This window comes from Prionailurus bengalensis, chromosome A1, assembly GCF_016509475.1.
Source record: "Prionailurus bengalensis isolate Pbe53 chromosome A1, Fcat_Pben_1.1_paternal_pri, whole genome shotgun sequence".
Lineage (NCBI taxonomy): Eukaryota > Metazoa > Chordata > Mammalia > Carnivora > Felidae > Prionailurus > Prionailurus bengalensis.
In genome coordinates, this window is record NC_057343.1 from 192,391,003 (window position 1) to 192,406,004 (window position 15,002).

At 36.8% G+C, this 15,002-nt stretch overlaps 1 protein-coding gene and 1 pseudogene across 1 annotated transcript in view; both read right to left on the bottom strand.

The window, feature by feature from the left end:
* The window catches only part of SGCD (sarcoglycan delta), a 564,070-nt gene that overhangs the window by 453,801 nt on the left and 95,267 nt on the right, over positions 1–15,002 (bottom strand). The window lies entirely within an intron of this gene.
* On the bottom strand, positions 14,268–14,399 carry LOC122496899 (annotated as a pseudogene).

The following is a 15,002-nucleotide window of genomic DNA, read 5'->3' on the forward strand; positions in this document are numbered from 1 at the left end:
ATTCTTAGGGGTAAGAATAAATGATTCTGTAAAAGAGAGAAGAGTGGAAGGAAGTGTTAGGAAAGTTTTTTAAAGAAGGAAACTTTGGAATGGACAGCAGTGTGGAACTGACCTATGGTTTTGTCCTAGCTACTCCCTCCCTCCGTCTATATCTCACAATCTATGCATACCTGTTCCCTGTAAGTCCACAATGAGTCAGTCACCCTCCATGTTAATGCGGTAAGGAAACAAAAAATTGTTATTTACCACAGCTTCTTAACAAAGCTTTCTCTAATACTGGAATTAAGTTGAATCACTGTAAATCAACTTTCTGAATGATTGATTTTCTGATCCATTAGATAAATAATTAAGGACACTTTCCATCCCCCAAAAATGTTTTGATCTTATGATGCATGTCCAATGGCCAGTTAGCTATGAACTCATCAGGGTCACTGAGAAGAATGTCTGTTTCTCAAATGTTTCAAATTTCCAACTTTCAGCTGATCTCAACCTCTCAATGGTCTGCTAAGTAATTGGTTCCGTTTTCCCTTAAATACAATTGACTTTATATTTGTCAGCTTACGCTGCCTCTCACAGTGAAACAACTTTGGTGAAATATCATAAACCCATTTTAAGGTGACTCTTCTTCATTAGCTTTTACAGAATCAATCATTTAGTGAAATAACTAGAGCCAACAATTCTCATCTAAGAGCAAATTATTTCTTCTCCAACTTCACAAATATGAGTATCTACCAGCGACTCTAAACACACCCAGAGTGAAGAATCAACAATTTGTTGTCATTGTGTGTGTGTGTGTGTGTGTGTGTGTGTGTGTGTGTGTGTGTGAACTGGCCGCTGATTAATAGTTTGGTAAAATATAATGAACATGAATTATAAGGAAAAGGAAAATTAAGAAATAAGACAAACGTCCATAAAACCTAAGTCTCAATACTTCACCATATAAAATGAACTAAAAAGCCCTCTGTCAAATCGGTCTGGAAGTTTCTAAGCACTTACTCTCAATTTCGGCCCTTATCTCATCTGGGATGAGTAACAATCACCGCAGCCTGGTGCCAGTCTGCAGACCATACTCGGTGTGGCACTGGTCTATCTGACCCCATCTCACACCTAATTACATATTGGCTTTTTCTCATTCTCTAAGACTTCATGCATTTGCATGTATCTCTAGGTCAAAGACAATGTTTTCTATTTTGTTAGCATCTCCCAAAGCATCAGACTGATAGAGCTTAATAAATTCTTATTGATCAACAGAAGACAGCTTATTCTACACTTTTGATTCCCTCTTCTGCTTTTCTCCCCTATTATATTCTCTTTGAATATAATTCATTTTAAATCCTTTTTGGAAGGAGGCACATGTTGCAAACTGGTGACCTGCAGGCTAGATATGGGCAATAATTGAGTTTGTTTGTCCCACAGAATCTATTAAAAGTCAGCCTTTAACTTATCAAAAAGGCATTGGCAACTCCGGGCCCAAGTTCATATGCAGCCAAAGAATGGCGCCGTGTGGGGCTGCACCTTGAGACTGCGTGAGCTTCTCAAGTTCCCTACGACCTTACTTGGTTCATCCAGTTATTAAAGTTACCTGCGTGGAACCTTTAGCCTTTTGAAATCGCAACACCCCACATTAATAAAATTGAGGTCAATGAAACTTACAGAACACAAATAAAGAACAAACAAAAGAGCCCCCAATACACTATTACAGAAGCTTGTGTCTCTAACAGTGCATAGGACCAAAGCATTTTGTTACCCCATTCAAAGCTCACAAGACCACACGAGAGGAGGAGATAAGGTAATTGTTTCCATTCATCAGCAAGAAAGCTGAGGCTCAAAGGATAAGTAACTTTTTTCAGACTTCACAGCAAGCAGGCTAAAAAGCCTGTGGACTCGGAGCCAGTGTCTCTAGGTCGCACTACACTGCACACTCATGAACTAGTCGCAGTGGTTTTCTTTCCCAAGCATTTTCCATACACATGGCCATAAAACTTTTTTTTTCTCTCTAATGTACACAAATCTGTTTTCACAAGTATCCATTCAACGTTCACAGCAGATCTGTGATAGCAATTTGGGGGGTTTTGTTTATTTATTTTTTGTTTTTGTTTTTTAGCTTCATACTAATCAGATTCTTTTTTGTTTGTTTGTTTTTTTGTTTTTTTTGTAGGAAGTCTTTTATTTATTTTTTTTATTTTTTTATTTTATTTTTTTTAATGAAATTTATTGACAAATTGGTTTCCATACAACACCCAGTGCTCATCCCAAAAGGTGCCCTCCTCAATACCCATCACCCACCCTCTCCTCCCTCCCACCCCCCATCAACCCTCAGTTTGTTCTCAGTTTTTAACAGTCTCTTATGCTTTGGCTCTCTCCCATTCTAACCTCTTTTTTTTTTTTTTTCCTTCCCCTCCCCCATGGGTTCCTGTTAAGTTTCTCAGGATCCACATAAGAGTGAAACCATATGGTATCTGTCTTTCTCTGTATGGCTTATTTCACTTAGCATCACACTCTCCAGTTCCATCCACGTTGCTACAAAAGGCCATATTTCATTTTTTCTCATTGCCACGTAATATTCCATTGTGTATATAAACCACAATTTCTTTATCTATTCATCAGTTGATGGACAGTTAGGCTCTTTCCATAATTTGGCTATTGTTGAGAGTGCTGCTATGAACATTGGGGTACAAGTGGCCCTATGCATCAGTACTCCTGTATCCCTTGCTAATCAGATTCTTTTTCACAACAATTCTCATCCACTATTTTATGCTATACTGTTCTCCTGTGCACTAACCAAATCTGATCCTTTATTTCCAAATCAAAGATGCTCCACTGTAATGGTTCCAGGAACGGGTGATGTCCTCAAAGAGGCTTTACATTTTCTTTTTTGTTGTTGTTGTTGTTGAAAACTCTTCTAGGCTGTCATTCGGAATGCCTTTGGCCCAAAAGAAACGTCACCTTCCTGACAGACCAAACCTCAGCATCTCACTCAAAAACTTAGGAAATCACTGATCAGAAATTCTTCCATAAGCCTGTTATCACAGCAAAAGAAGCAACTCCAAATTCCCATTAATAACCCTCCAGAGTAGATTGTAGGACACTAATACTTTGGGATCGTAACACATGGACCATCAAACCATAGTTGAGCTCCAGCCTAAATAAGGTCTCTTGACTCTCTATAGTCTTGGTGAGGGGGTGGGGGCCGGGGGGGGGTCACTTTAGCATGTAGAAAAACATGGCTATGCACATCTTATTAGAAAAGTGTGCAGCTCTACAGGGTAACCACCATCTCTATGTGGCTGTTTAAATTTAAATTAATATTAGATAAGGTTGAAAATATAGTTCCTAGCCACATCTCAAACACTCAGTAGTGATAAGGGGCAATGTCACATAAGTCTGGCCTTGGCCTGATCCAAGGGGAGCCGGAACCACAGGGCCCAGCCTCATGTGGGTACAGACAGCGGGGCAGTTGCGAGCCTAAGCTGCTGACATGCCTGGGAGATAGATGCCTCATCCAGCGGAGAATCTAGGTTCTAGGAATCTCTACTACAGAAGGCTACAGGTTATATTCTTTCACCAAATAAAACCAACAAAAACATAGCATTGCAAAGAAAATAATGAGCACGTAAAATCATTCCTCTTGTTCTCCATGAACATTTCCTTCTACTAGTGGGAACTTTACCGGTTCCCAACTTCCCCACCTGACTGTAATCTCCCAGAGGGCAGGAGCTGCTCTTTTGTACCATGTATCTCCGGCATCTGGCATGTGTTAGGTGCTCACTAAGTATTTACAGAATGAGTACTGAATTTAACAACTATCTTTAAAACCGTTACAATTAAGGTGAGCACAGATCCCGTTTTGCCTCCTCCATTCTGGTTTATGCCAGTTGCTCTACTGTAGTTATTAACAGAATTCCCCCTTCTTTTCAAAAGAGCTGTAGTTCGTTTTACACATTTCGTGGTCCTTCTAGTTTAAAGGACCGCTAGTCAAGGTGCCAGGACAACCGTGAGAAGAGGCTGAGTGACTTCAGTAGCTACTTCTGTTAACTTTCTCAGTGTGCCCATACATCACACATTTTTCAGTGCAGGTTCTCCCTTTAGAGATAAAATGTTTACATTTTACTAAAAAATGGTTTTGTTTTAAAATTGGCTCATAAGTGCATTCATTGTATTTCTGGTTATAACCTTTTTTTTTTTTGTATTGGGAGGGGGGGCCCTCAAAATGAATATACACTTAGCAACATACACTGATAATCAAGTTGTATGGGTAAAATGATCCATTGGTATCATTAACTTCAGGTGGTGCCAAAGTTAACTACTGGAGGCTAAGAACTCACTAGAGCAGAAATGACTGTCCTTGCACTAAACCCAAAGGAGTAATACGACAAACTAAATGAGGTTTGCCTGCAGTGTATAATAGGACACACACTGATCTTGTCTGATTTCCCAGTACATCGTGGAGAAGAAAATATTACTCATATTTTAATCAATTAGTGATCTGCAAATTCCTGGGTAGGGGCGGAGAGCATAGGAAGGACATACTTTAAAGATAATATCAGTCAGCATTTGCTCCTTTATAATCTTTTATAATCATTTTCTAAAATGAACTTTCTTCCAAGAAGGGGGTTGGGTGTATTATCGTGTCAACAAGCATGTCTTTTTTTTTTTCCACAAGAGAGAAACATTTCACACCATGTTTCTGCCTTATGCACCAAATTGCGTGTTTACTTCAAGACACATTTGATGAGAAGGTGAGATAGAATAGACTGATTTAATGAAAACCTCTCTCTTCCTCTCCAGATTTCCTAATTTCCCTAATAGAAGAAATAGAGGAGAGACCATTGAACTCTCCGATTTATGAAGCATTCAGGAAAATAAAATACCTCACACAAAACAGTATCTAATTTATAATCATGTTATCTGAAGAACCTCCAGCTTTCTAATGAACTTTTACATAATAAATTCATGGTCATCAAAATCCTTAAGACTGAATTATTTAATTACATTGGTTTCCAGCAGAGGACAGACTGTTGCACTTTAACCTAAATTATCTGTAGAGGAGAGAAGAGTTGTTTCTTTCATTAAGAAGTAAAGTTAATTCATAATCAATAGAAGAAATCTATCTTTCACAAAGCTCTGAGCTACATTTGTGCTCAGCAATTACATATTTACACATGGCTGTATTTCTCTAGTCCCATTTCCTTACTTCCCTATCGGCAAGTAGCTTATAGAGATAACAAGCCAAAGAGTCAAATACATTTTAAGATATGGATAACCATGTTCTCTTGCTTGCTCATTTTTGTTTTTGTTGTGGTTTTTTTTTTTTTTTTTTGATCTGATATAAGTCATCCAAGAGTTACATGGTACAACATGATTGATCTTCTGCCAGAGAATAAAAGCTGTGCACCAAGTGACATTATCAAGCCCAGGTCAACTAGGCCATATGCACAGTCATCCCAATTTGATTTGCAGTAGTGGCCCCATGTTCTTTTTCCAAACTGTATGCTTCAGTCACTTCCAGTGATAGTTCCTCCATGTCATTCAACGTTTTCTCTATGTAAAACCTACCAGAGAGGGCTAGGGAGGGGAAAGGCTACGTGTTGTCAAGGTAGAGACTTTGGTTTATAAACAGTTCTTGCTGGTATTATAGAAAAATCTAATCAGATCCATAAATCTCCATTATCAGATATGAGTTATCTACTGGTAAAATATACCTACATGTTCTTATATCAGAACTCTCGTGGAAGTGAGAGAAAGATCAAGTATAGGTGGTGACCGAAGGGACCAGACTATGATAACCCCACCTGGTTCGTCCATCTCTTGGCTTTGTTCCTCTCCAAAAGGCATTATACTCAGATCCCACGTGGTAGCACTGTGGCTTCCAGAAGCGCTATAATAACATTTGCCCAGGTCTAAACCCAGCAGAGATGTAGGAGTTAAAGTAATCTAGCAAGAGTCTACAAATGGTCACTGATTGACCATATTCTCATCTATGAGCCAATCACTGAAGCAAATAGAATCAAATCTGTGATTGTGGCAGCCAGACCTGAGTGCCATGTTCATATTAACCTCATGAACCAAAAGCACAGATAGGATGTTTTTATAAAGCAAAATCAAGTATTAGTACAAAAATTGGTAACTGACGCTGGAGACACTCTATAAATGTATCACACTTCAGATCTGAGGAAAGTTTTCTCATGCCTAAATCTGTTTTCTTACCCCTAAATCACATGTTTGGTCATCTTTTTTTTTTTTTTTTTGATAATACCAAATATCAGAAATTATTACTGAAAATTACCCGCCCCCCCCACGAATTAATATATCAGTCTTTTAGATTAAATGAAGATGCTCATTGATAGGGACACTTAAACTATGACTGTTTTTTTGAAAGAATTTATATTAGGTCAGATTCTTCAAGAGAAGTTGTAGATGTAAGAATAGAAGTAGTCCTAATCACTTGGAAGATCCTTGAAAGCACTCCTTTGAATCCTGGAACTCAACAAGATTTCTATTCAATGGACACTCGACTCTGCACATGTTTAGGACTAAAAAGTATCCAGTGCTAGGATTGCCAAATAATACAGGAGGCTGTTAAGCTGGAATTTCAAATAACTAATGACTATGGTTTTGTATAAAGATGATCCAAATATTCCATGGGCCATAGCTATTCTAATATATATGTAGATATATGTTGTACCTTTGAAATTCTAATGTAATTGAGTGGCCTGAATTGTATTTGCTAAATTTGGCTTACCTATCTGCTATCCATAAGTACCATTCCCTTTTTGGAATATTCTGACAACTTAAAAGTTCTTCCTTATGCCAAGGCTTAAAATTCCAGAAAGTACTTCTAGCTATCAAAATGAATTCTCTTCAAATATTGTCCTCATTAAGTGTTACAACAGTATTATTATTATTTTCAAGCTGTGTAGCACAGTGCAAAGTTGTAATGATACCCCCATGGAGGAGGTGGGGTGGGACACTACTGGGTTGGGCTCATGCCTCCCATCTATGATTCTGCTTTAATCTAGGATATTAATTTAAGCTCCCGGTTTAGAATTTAAATTTAAAAATTATTATAAAAATGTGGGTTAAGAGAATGAAAAGACAAGCCACAGTCTCAGAGAAAATATTTGCACAACACCTGCTTCATAAAATAGTGGACTCCCACATATACAAATAACTCTTAAAACTCAACAAGAAAACAGATGAGCCGGGGCACCTGGGTGGCTCCGTCGGTTAAGCATCCAACTTTGGCTCAGGTCATGATCTCATGGTTTGTGAGTTCAAGCCCCATGTTGGGCTCTGTGCTGACAAGTTGCAGCCCAGAGCCTGCTTCAGATTCTGTGTCTCCCTCTCTCTCTACTCCTCCCCTGCTCACACTCTGTCTCTCTCTCTCTCTCTCAAAAAATAAATAAACATTAAAAAAAATCTTGGAATAAAAAGAAAACAGACAAGTCAATTATATTAATATTGTATTACATATTTTAAAGTTGCTAAGATAGTAGATGTTGAAAGTTCTCATCACAAGAAAGATTTTTCTAACTATGTGAGGTAGCATGTGTTAAGTAGACTTACTGTGATCATTTCATGACATATACAAATAGAATCACTATGTCATACACACCTAAAACTAATATGTTATATGTGAAGTACATATATGAATTTGTTTACAAATACAAAAATTTGCAAGTATATATATGTAATATTTATATCATATATAATAAGACATACATGTATCAATATGACATATTTCATATGGAAAGTAGATGAATATAATATTTATATGTAATATAAATAATAGTACTATATGTATAAAAGGAAAATGGACAAACCAATTAAAAACTGGGCAAAAAACATGTACATCCAGCTCACTAAAGAAGACGTGTAAATAGTAAATAATCATTTGAAAAGACACTCAGCATCATATGTCATTAGAGAACTGCAAACTGAAACAGCAATGAGATGCCATGGAACATTTATTAGAATGGCTAAAATCCAAAACATCGAGAATACCAAATGCTAGCAAGGATATGGGGCAATAGGAACTCTCACACATTGCTGTCAGGAATGCAAAATGGCACAGTCACTTTAGAAAACAGTTTTACAATTTTTTGCCAATATTTCTGGTCCAACAAACACACTTGCCTTTGGAAACTTAAGCAACTACTTCTAAACTCCTTTGAATCAGGGTAATGTGTTATTATCTGACTGAACCAAAACACAGCCACATGTTCCTTTTAGGTGCACATAAATGTTGACACTCTAAAATTATTGTTTCCAATTTCCATTCCTCTCAATTTCTTGCATCTATCAATTCTCTGACTCGATTTAAGTTGAATAAATTATCTGAAGCACCTGTAAACACTTTCTAAACCTTATTTTTCCCTTCACTAGTACTAAATGCCATCGCTTTTTAATGTTTGTCTCTTGAACACACCCTTGCTCATCAACAGTGGCACCTGAAGTAAGTGGAAATCCATACACAGAATAACTGACAGTCAAGTTATGGTTGGAGCATTCCCATTATGCTGTTTAATTACTCGAAGTTATAGGAGCTTTCAAATGTAACATTTATTACTCTGTTTTATGATACTTTATTACAAAGGCATTGCACAAATAATTGCCCTTCTCTGAATAAAATCTGGAGAGCAAATCTTAGCATTTTACATAGACAATGGATATAGCCTATATTCATTTTTCCTATGGGCTATTTTTATATTTGGCCACAAATTTTTCAATGCTTCCATTAGGATAGGCAAAATAAATTGTAATTGATCAAGCTTTCTTTGGTTTCCTGTTGTCAGGAGGATATTCCTATGATCCTCCAAAGAGGGAAAACAATGCATCAAAGAAGTCCTTTCAGGCAATCCCATACCAGTTCTTCATCTCCAGCTATGATACATCAGAGATGAGTTAAAAGGCCTTTATTTTGTGTAAAGAGACAATTCCTGTATCTTTGTCTTTATATTTTTCTGATGGGATAAATGGTCCTTTTAATAGGAGAGAAAACACTGGGGATCTAGGGAAATGTACAGGAAGAGCCCCAGACAATATTACTCAATAAATATACATGGAGTGAAGTGCGAATAAAGGCAATACAAAGTCCCAGAACTGCCTAAAATAAAACGTGGCATATTTATTATAGGAGATACTAATAGGCATGCTAATATACTCAGAAGGAGCTATGATTACATTAGGCTTTCAGAGTCTGCCAAGTCATCCCAGGTTTGGAATATGTAGAGACCTAATGATACATGTTGTATATGTCAGTCACAACACAGCTTGTATAAGTTAAAGAAACAGTTTGTTGCCATTCGTTTCTCAGAGAAGCAGAGTTACTAATGTTAAATCCTCAGATGGAATGTGAAAGACTCACCAGTATCAGATGGGTTGTTAAATAGTGACCTCGAAAGAAGTAGAACAAGAATCCATGGGTAAACACATAGAGATGGGTTTCTGCTTCAATTTTAGGCATCTGTCCAACAGTTGAAACTGAGGGTGAAATCGTTTTTAGAAATAGGTATTTGAGGTGCTTAAGCAGAGATATTTAAGATGCTAACGGGTTTCATTCATTGGATTGTTGTTTCATCTAAGACAGTTCTAATCTGTTGTTAGTGATTTTAAAAAATCATGAATACTTAAGTTAATGGTGGCAAAAGCTGAGGATTTTAAACGGAGGCTTATGGAGGTTTTAAAGAAAATTTCTGGGTACATTCTACTAACTTTAAATGTAGACTAATGTTGGCTCTCCTCTTGGTTTTCATTTTTCTTGGTAGAACTGTTTGAAATACTCACTCTTCTTATTATCCAAGATTAGGGGACTGACTTTTTCTGTTGCCCAATCTTATGCTCTAATGGCTACTGGCATTGCCTCTGAGGGGCATTTCTAAAGCTACTAATAGTGCCTCTGAAGTTCATTACTGAAGCTATACCTTAAGCTGTCAAGAAAAGACAGGGATACCTCAGAAGCCCAACACAGGAGGTTGATGGTGATCTATGAGACCTGGAATGAGGAATAGGAGAACAGTCAAGTTCTAAAGCAATCCTTGCTTCCTCCTGATTGGCATGTCTGAATGGTACACAAGTCCTGCTCTCACCAAACAAGCTTAAGCCAGTAATTTGGGTTACCGTGGTACTAACCTTCTTCTCAACTCTGTGAATCTACAGCTCTTGTACCTTTTCTCATGGATCTAGTTTCTAACTCTTAGTCCAAATTATCAAGATAATCTGAGAAGCTAATCCTGGGTTAGTAAATCTTCTAGTCCAATAAACTTTTCCAACTTTACCTTGTATTCGATATTAATAATGGGTTCCCAGAACCACCTTTCAACAAAGTATGGAAGAGAATTTCCATGGAAGTGGCCTCAGTTCTATCAATTATTGCTAAGTCTAACCATCAGCAACCACCTAGTTTCTTCTCAGATATCATGGTGGCTTCTTCTCGTTGTGTTACAAACCAAATTCATTACCCTTCCTTTCTATCATTTTTCCTGTATCTTTCCTACTGAAACAACCCCTCTTCCAAGCTACTTATTTCCTTGTCTATCCTCAATCATTTCCACTAAAACTTCAAATTCAGCTTGACTTCTGTTTTTCTCAGGACAGATTGTACACAGCTGATTACTTTTATGCAATGTACATGCATAAGCTGATATTTATACTTTAAGAAATATTTATATATCCAAATACCTTGTATGAGTATTACGAGTATTGATAATACAGGTGATAATAAGTAACTGTGCTGGGCTTACACAACTATTTATTTGACCACTAAACATTTACTAAGCACATACTACAAGCCCATCACTATGCAAAGTACTGGAGATAAAACAAGTGAATGTTGCTGCTTATACCCTGATTGCAGTACTTGTATTTGAAATCATTTCAAATAAGTGTCCTAAATGCCTAACAGCTTACCATTTATTTTCCTTATCAAAGTAGAAATCATTCAACTGGGTAAATCAGGTGGTATAAGTGTTACTTTTCCACAAAACTTAGGCAAACTCTTGAGTAAACAGATGAGAGAGTCTCTCCTAGCTTTCTACTTTTCTTATATCATCTGTCAGAATGGCTAAAATTAACAACACAAGAAACAACAGGTGTTGGCGAGATGCAGAGAAAGGGGAACCCTCTTGCACTGCGGGTGGAAATGTAAACTCATGCAGCCAATCTGGAGTATGGAGGTTCCTCAAAAAACTAAAAATGAGAACTACCCTATGATCCAGCAATTGTACTATTAGATATTTACCCAAAGGACACAAAAATACAGATTCAAAGGGGTACATGATCCCCAATGTACAGCATTATGAACAATAGCCAAACTTTGGAGAGAGCCCAAATGTCCATAGACTAATGAATGGATAAAGAAGATATGGTATATATAAACAACAGAATATGACTAAGCTATCAGAAAAATTAAATCTTGCCATTTGCAATGACGTAGATGGATCTAGGATGTATTCTGCTTAGTGAAATAAGTCAATCAGACAAAGACAACTATCATATGATTTCACTCATGTGGACTTTAAGAAACAAAACAGGTTAACATATAGGAAGGAGAGGGAAAAGAGAAGAAAGGGAAACAAACCACAAGAGACTCTTAACAATAGAGAACAAATGAAGGGTTGATGAAGGGAGGTGGGTGGCAGATGGGTTACATGGGCGATGGGTATTACGGAGAACACTTGTTATGATGAGCACTGGGTGCTGTATGTAAGTGATGAATCACTGAATTCTACTCCTGAAACCAATGTTGCACCATATGTTAACTACCTGAAATATAAATAATCAAAAATAAAAATCAATTAAAAGACTGAGGCAAACTCTTTTGAGTAAAAAGATTAGAGAGTCTCTCGTGGCTTTCCAGTTTTCTTTTATCATTTGTGCTCTTCTCCCTGTTTTTGTGTCTCAATTGAAAATTATCTTCTGTCAGTTATAGTAAATACTGATTCTCAATCTCTTTATTTCAGTAGAAATTTAAATGAGACCACTGAAAAAATCAAAACTCAAATTGTAGTTTTGAAACTATAGGAAAATTTGGCATCCATTCTCTTAACAAACTGTTGGTTTCTGGTCTAGCAATAGCAGCAAGCACATAGAATGCTGAGTAAGAGGTCCCGAAGACAAAATTAAGAGAGACTCAAAATGTCATTTCATGGCACCGTATATTCTAGTTTAGATTTTCAAAGGGCAGTGTGCATTCTTTAGTATTTACTGGGATATATGATTGTAATTCTAATGATAATAAAAGTAATAGTCTTTTCGGCAGATTGTGCTAATAAGAGTTTTTCTGTCATCTCATATGTTTAGAAAATACCCTATTAATCTTCACAGTGTGACATTTTTATGTGTGGTAAGTAATTAATATTTAAGGCAGATTGGTAGCTAGATTGCTTACCACTGAGGAATATTTTCAGTCAAGAGAGAGTTATTTTACTAAAGTTGAACTTCACTAAAGTTGAACAAGCTCTGAACTGTGAAACACCAAGGTAAAAAAAAAAAAAAAAAAGCAAACTGTCACCTTTGACATCTAGTTAGCACTGGATTGGTTTCTAATGGCTTTAAAAGGCTTGCATGGGAAGTTATCAATTAAGTGGTCAATGATTAAGATACTTTCACAGAAATGATAAAACAAAGAGGTTAAGTGACTTGCTCACTAAAAGCGAAAGAGCCTAACATAAAATTTAACTTATCCTTATATTCTTATTTTCTGGTTTAAATGATAACTCAAGAGATTTCTACCAAGAGGTGAAGTCGTGCAGATTTTTTTGTTTTGTCTGGTTTTTGCTTGATAACAATCTTTTCCCCAAAGTGATTTCTGTGGTTAATTTGAGTTAGACTAGTTACAACAAGACCTACTGGTTCTTATAAAACTGCCATTTCACAAAATGAAAATGTAGCCAATTGGGACTAAAATATAATTTGGAAATAAATCTCATTGGAATGTAGTTGTTATTAATAATGATGATAAGGTCATGTTGGGACACTAAAAACCTATCTGTGCTTCTGATAGTTTGTATCCTTGTTTTTAGGCTCAAATACCTCCCTCTTTTGTCTGGGACACTATTCTTCATGTTTTGTCCACTTTAAAAGGTAATTGAAGAATAATGGTTTTGTCTCCGGGGTAGGTCACCATCAGAAAGTTAATTGTGACATAGAATGCCAAATTTTTAAGAGAACAGATCTGGGTCTGAGTGATGCAAATTGAACCTTGGCCCTACCATTTACTGGCTGTGTAATGTTGGACACATATCTCTAACCTTCCTAAACCTCAGTGTTGCCATCTATACACTGGGGGTGAAAACTGTACATATATAGACTAAACAAACCAATGCAGATGAAACAGCACAGTGCTGTTGAGCAATCAACAAAAGAGAACTGTTATCATGTTAACACAAATTCATAACTTCTCTATGTTGACATTTGTTATAAAAACCCAGAATTGAAAGAAGATATGGATCATAATTGGATTCATTAATTTATGCACCAATTTTAATTTTCCCTTCATTGGATGCATACCTTATCACATATGTTGATTTATCTAAAAAGACATGCCCTGTTGTGATTACTGTTCCATTTGTGGCTGTCCTTGGACAGAAAGCAACTGTCACACAATCTACATCCTGCTGCTTTGTTGTCACGTTAGCCACAAGCCAGTCATGTCATTTAGGTTCCCCCTCTGCATTCAATCTGTCACCACATCCTGCTGTTCACTCTTCCATGGCATCACTAATGTCAGCCCCATGCTCTCCATTCTTGGAAACACAGCATTCCAGCCATTGTCTGCACAAACTAAATCCAACTTATTTCCCAGGATTCTACTTCACTGCATCAACTATTTCTTTAGAAAATCAACAGGTCCAAAGTCTTGTCCAATTTCTGAAATCCTGCACTATAAGCTTTCAATTCAAACCATGAGCAAACAAAAACCACGTACTCACTTCCCCCAACAGTCTCATTTTGGAATTCTGGGTATTGTTCTCCTATGTTAAACCAACACCAGGGTAACTCTGTTTGCTTATACAATACTATCGATCTCTCATAGAACTAGTTCTACATAGTCCCATCCTTCTCAGCACCCATGCAACAATCTCCACTGATCACCTAAGAAAATTCAACTTCTTCAGAGGCTATCTATCCAAATGGCCCTGAGTTTTCACAATCCTATATTGTGAATGCTATTACTTTCAGTCCAAAGAGTCAAAATTAGTTACTTCCCATAAACTTTATCAACTCTTCCTGCCTCATCTGATAAAACTTATACATTCAAAGTAAGAAGAAACTGCCCATTGCCTACCACTTACTCCCTCTTTACATTCTTCCAAATAAATACAAGGACGAAGTTCATAGTTTTAAACTGATAAGAACAGATACTACACGTGATCTTAGCCAAAAGGCTGAGAAGTGATTAATTTCATAGCTATAATAATTAGTTTATTATTTACATTGACAGCAATACATCTTTATAATAGTACATGGGAAGATTGGAGGTTGCTGGTGAAGGTTGACCAGGGAGGCCTAACAGAATCTTTAAGACGGAATAAGTCCACTAAAAATACAAGTAAAACATGATTGACAAGAAAGGTTACCTAAATGGTGCTTTATTTTTCACACTAAGTAGAAAAAAATATTTTAAGCAGATGCACCCAACAATTTTCAAAGCAATCAAATAATGTATAGTTTTTGCTACTTCTGTCTCTTTAAAAGTCAAATAACTGTCCAGTGACTGATGAATGGATAGAGATGTGTGTGCATACACACACACACACACACACACACACACACACACACACACACACTGGAATATCATTCAGCAATCAAAAAGAATTAAATCTTGCCATTTGCAACAACGTGGATAGAACTAGAGTGTATTATGCTAAGTGAAACAAGTCAGAGCAAGACAAATATCACGTGATTTCACTCATTTGTAGAATGTAAGAAACAAAACAGATGAACAAAGTAGAAAGGAAGGAAAAATAATATGAAAAGAGAGAGGGAGGCAAACCATAAGA